The 5,575-nt window shown below is 34.9% G+C and overlaps 1 non-coding gene across 1 annotated transcript; it reads left to right on the top strand.

Annotated features, from left to right (window-relative positions):
* The first annotated feature begins 5,143 nt into the window (after positions 1-5,143).
* Positions 5,144-5,251, top strand: LOC123640867. Its single transcript, XR_006736107.1, has one exon. It is a non-coding gene; the product is annotated as a U6 spliceosomal RNA (small nuclear RNA).
* The last annotated feature ends 324 nt before the right edge of the window (positions 5,252-5,575 follow it).

Here is a 5,575-nt window from a genome sequence, read left to right as displayed (position 1 = left end):
GGTGCTGTAGCAGTGACAATAACATCAGTATAGTTATAACTAATGGTGTGTGGGTAAATGTTCAACAGCTGACTCTGCAGGGATGAGGGAGAGCCCTGGTATATAGCATTTGCCAATTTCTGTGGTGTAAATATTGTCATCATGTCTGATTTCAACCTTCCCACATGATGTCATAAAATGTGGAACTGGGAAGAGTTTCTCAGTAGCACATCATTATATGGTATTGCCACCATACAGATGCAATAGGCACAACCTCAAGAACACTGATAACATTCAAATGTAGTAAAAATATTAGGAAGTGATGAGTTTTGAGTGTTTACTACCTTCGTTTTAAGCTTTTTAATTTAACTAAGTTTACATAATTCAATTTTAATAATGATGTTTTTAATAAATTTCCTGAAAATTTAATAATTGGATCTTAGGAAGTGGTATGGGTCAATTTCATTACGCCATGGTTACAATTTGACATCCCAGTGTAAATAACTCATGTATGGAAGACACAGAGTATGCTTTTTTAAAAATCCCAAACATAGAATATTTTACATATGTTTCTCTTTTTTTGTCAACTAACAATGTTCTTATTAACTTAAGAATTTGTATAGTTTATCTCTTACTCTGACCGTAACTGTACAAAGAAACTGTAGAATTAACATTATGAAATGTCAGATACTTAGTAAGTGGTACTATTCTGGAATTTTCTTGTTTAGATTTGGATTTATTTGAAAATTGTTTAAATTATTTCAATGAGGAAAACATGTAACTACAAATGGAAAAGACAGGTTTTCTTGTAAATTTATAGACTCCCAATACTTTCCTTTACTTCAGTTTTTAATGCCCAAAATATGTAGCCAGAAATATAATACTTTGCTAGATGTTAATGTTTGTAAACACTATGCTGTTTGCTCATTTAGTCATTCATTTCAACAAGTATACACTGAATACCTACAATACAGCAGGCATAGTTCACATATTTAAAATATGCTGAGGTTTATATATTTCCACATCTCTGCCTGTCCCTACTGCAATTCTAATGATTCTCTTGAATTCCAGTGTTGGCCTCGTGTAGTCCATTCTCTATGCAGCAGTCAGAAGGGTTCAAACATAAATCAATTAATATAACTCTCCTCTTAGAAAGATGTGCCATAGATTGACATCTAAATTCCTTACTATGGCTGTAGTGCCTTATACAATGTGGCCGTGCCAAACTCTTTCATTTCAGTTAAATGATTTCTTCCTTCCTCTATTGACCTTTCTCTTCCTAACACATCAGTGTCATCTGTACTTGTTCTTCCTTCTGCCTGGAATTCTCTGGATCTTGGCATGGCAAGTTTATTTTTGTCATTCTAGATGCCATGTCTTCAGAGAAGCCATATATGTGGCCACCAATTTAAGGTAGCTCCCCACTCTGATTAATTTATCATTATAGCACACCGTTTAATTTTCATCATAATATTTATGACCATTTAAAATGATCTTATCTACTAACTTATACCTAGTTATTGCTATCTTCACCCTTACTTGAATCTAAGCTCCATGGAAACAAACTCTTGTCTGCCATGATCGACCTTTGAATCTCGAGCACCTAGGGGACTATTTGGCACATAACAGGGTTTTAAACAAAAGATTGTTGAATTAATTCATGATGTCTGTATAGAGAAAAATTTAGTAACAAGAATAATTTGGGTTTATTGTATATGGCCTGGATAATTTTAAGGTATGTCCTGTCTATTAGACAAGAGAGCGGAATTAAGGGCGTCCAAATGGGGGCAGATAGATCAAACTCTCACTATTTGCTGATAATATGATATTATATCTAGAAAACCCCAAGAATTCAACCAAGAGACTCCTGGAATTGATAAATGAATTCAGTCAAGTCTCAGAGTACAAAATCAATACACACAAATCAGAGGCATTCATGTATACCGATAACAATCAAGCCGAAATTCAAATAAAAAAATGCAGTGCCTTTTACAATAACCTCAAAGAAAATTAAATATCTAGGAATATATTTAACAAAAGAGGTAAGAGACATATACAGGGAGAACTATGAAACACTAAGAAAAGAAATTATAGAAGATGTAAACAGATGGAAAAATCTACCTTGCTCATGATTGGCAGAATCAACATTGTTAAAATGTCCATACTACCTACAGTGATCTACAAAATTAATGCAGTCCGTATCAAAGTACCATTGTCATTCTTTACAGATCTAGAAAAAATAATTCTGTTCTTTGTATGGAACCAGAGAGGACCTCATATAGCCAAAGCGATCTTAAGCAAAAAGACTGGGAGGTATCAGTCTACCAGACTTCAAGCTGTACTACAAGGCTATAGTAACTAAAACAGCATGATACTGGCACAAGAACAGAGATATAGACCTTTGGAACAAGACTGAGACTTCAGAGATGAAACCATCTACATATTGTCATCTAATATTTGACAAAGCAGAAGAAAATATACACTAGGGAAAAGAATCTCTTTTCAATAAATGGTGCTGGGAAAACTGGATAGCTACATGCAGAAGATTGAAACTGGATCCCCACCTCTCACCTCTTACAAAAATCAATTCACAATGGATAGCAGACTTAAACCTAAGGCATGAAACCTTAAGAATCCTATAAGAAAATGTAGAGAAGACTCTTTCAGACATCAGCCTAGGCAAAGAATTTATGAAGAAGACCCCCAAAGCAATCACAGCAGCAACAAAAATAAATAAATGGGACCTCATCAAATTAAAAAGCTTTTGTACAACCAAGGAAACTATCATTAGAGTGAATAGACAGCCTACAGAATGGGAGAAAATATTTTCTCTCCACACATCCAATGAAGGGCTGATAACAAGAATATATCTAGAACTCAAAAAAAATGAGCAAGAAAAAATCAAACAGCCCCATCAATAGATGGGCAAAGGACATGAACAGAAACTTTTCAAAAGAAGAAAGAATAATGGCCAGCAGACATATAAAAAAATGCTCAACATCTCTAATCATTAGGGAAATGCAAATCAAAACCACAGTGAGATATCGCTTAATCCCAGTGAGATTGACCTTTATTAAAAATCCCAAAGCAACAAATGCTGGTGAAGATGTGGAGAGATAGGAACGAACACTCTTACACTGCTGGTGGGACTGCAAATTAGTGCAACCTCTGTGGAAAAGAATTTGGAGATACCTCAAAGAGCTAAAAATAGCAATACCATTTGATTTAGCAATAGCACCATTAGGCATCTACCCAAAACAAACAAAAGACATTCTGTAATAAAGACATCTGCACTCAAATGTTTATGGCAGCACAATTCACTATTGCAAGGATGTGGAAACAACCCAAGTGCCCGTCAATCCATGAGTGGATTAATACAATATGGTATATGTATACAATGGAATACTACTCAATTATAAGAAATGATGGTGATCTAGCACCTATTATATTTTCCTGAATAGAGCTTGAGCCCATCCTCTGAAGTGAGGTATCACAAGAATGGAAGAATAGGTACCACATGTACTCGCCATCAAATTGGCACTGACTGATCAACACTAAGGTGCTCACACAGTAGTAATATTCTTTGGGGGCTGAGAGGTAGGGTGTGGGTAAACTCACAACTAATAGACATGGTGAGTGTTATAGGGGGAAAGGGCATGCCTCAAATCATGGTTTGGGTGTGGCAAAGTCATAACATGTAATCAAAATGTACCCCCATAATATCCTGAAATAAAAAAAAACTTAAAAAAATAATTTGGGCAATTTAAAACTCTAGTCTACATCTCTAGAAAATTGATACACTTCACTACTGGGCACATGATTTGTATTATGTCGCGTGCTGAGCCACAAATTTGATTCTTATGAAGACTTCATTTCAGACATATTCTAGAAATTTTATTAGACTGGATAATCTGTAACTCCACTTCTCTCTGACCTGCACGCTGTTATCTATTGTCTTAATTATCCATTATTGAATGTTTGCAGTGCATATCAAGGCACACATAACATCGCAAAACGTCTCATCACAAGCATTCTATCTCTAATAAATTCTATATTGTATTTTAAAACCTTTCATTTTTATAAGTCATTGTGAGCTAAATTAAGAGAATGTGCACATCACTGCAATATTTTGAAGATGAATTTCAAGAAGCTAATTTGGCTAAGTACATGGTTGCTATAAGTTTTAGAATATCGGTTACCAAGGATCCTTGGTCATAAATATCCACAGAGAAGCATATATTTAATTATTTATAGTGAACATGCATATTTTAAGTATTTTTTTTAGTTTTGAACAGACTACAGATTTAGCCAACTCAAGGAAGATTTTTAAGGACATTTTAGACTCTGAACTTCTTCCTAAGGGAAAGAAATCAAAATTTGAAACCTTTAAGGCAGGAGTATCATGATCAAATTTTCTTACTTGAAAAATTATCTTAGTGATTGTGGAAAATATATATAGTAGTAAGGTAAGATGTAAGGAGACTTATTACAAGCTTATTGCCATAGAATGATTAAAAGATGCTGATGGTAGACTGGAAAGATGGCAATGGTGGATGTCTAGGGTAGATTCTAAAAGAGCAAGACATCTTTTCCATTTGATTTAAAGTTACTAAAGTTAATTGTTGACTTTATGGCTTCTAATAAATCTGTAATTTATCCTGGTGTTACCACTGATGATGTAATCTAAATATTTAACCTACTATTTTTCTTAACTCCAAGCTATTAAGTTAAACTATATAACCAAAGCCACTGACTTAAACACTGTGATGAAAAACACATTTTGTTTTTTTTGCTTTATACCCTTCTGCCCAGTAGCAGAAGAGGAAGGTGTAGGAAACCATTTCGTAGGTGGAGCTTCCACTTCAACTCCATTCCTCCTGTGCTCCCTTCTCCAGTGCCTAACTAGTGCAGTATAAAAGGGACAGGAGGATAGTGGGATGTTTAGATTTAATTCATATATTATTAAATTTGTATTCGTGATTAACACATAATCAGATATTTTAGTTCAGGAGATGCAAATGCTGCCTCATCAACCATTTTGAAATAAACAAATATTTTGTTTCCTTTACTACCTTTTATGTGGGATCAATTTGAGTGTTCAAGCATATAAATCCAGCATATGTATCTCTAGGTTGACAAATAGCTTACATTTAAATTACCTCTAGTGCTCACTTTGGAAGCACATATACGAAAATTGGAATGATACACGGAAGATTAGCACGGCCCCTGCGCAAGGATGACACATAAATTACCTCTAAAATGATATTCTCTCCATTACCATTGAATCATGACTAATCAAAGCCTTTCCCAACTGTACAGCTGTGCTTAGCACTCCTAGTTTTGTAATAAGCATGAAAATGAAAGAGAAATTATTTGGACAAAGTAATATTTTGTGAGTCCCTACATTTGAATTTGAGAGGCAATTTATAGCCCTGATGATTATTAACGTAACTCTGAGTGGCCATGTTTGCTCCAGCCACTGATGGACAACTTCCAGCTCAGGAAGTTCCCTGAGTCTTTCTTGTCCTTCTGGAGCTTTGAGCACTAGTTCTGGAAGCACATTTTGCCACCGTGTCAGGCAACAGATAGCACCTCC

This window comes from Lemur catta, chromosome 6 (genome assembly GCF_020740605.2).
Source record: "Lemur catta isolate mLemCat1 chromosome 6, mLemCat1.pri, whole genome shotgun sequence".
NCBI classification, from domain to species: domain Eukaryota; kingdom Metazoa; phylum Chordata; class Mammalia; order Primates; family Lemuridae; genus Lemur; species Lemur catta.
The sequence above is the reverse complement of the archived record's forward strand: the minus strand, read 5'-3'. Positions and strand labels throughout refer to the sequence as shown.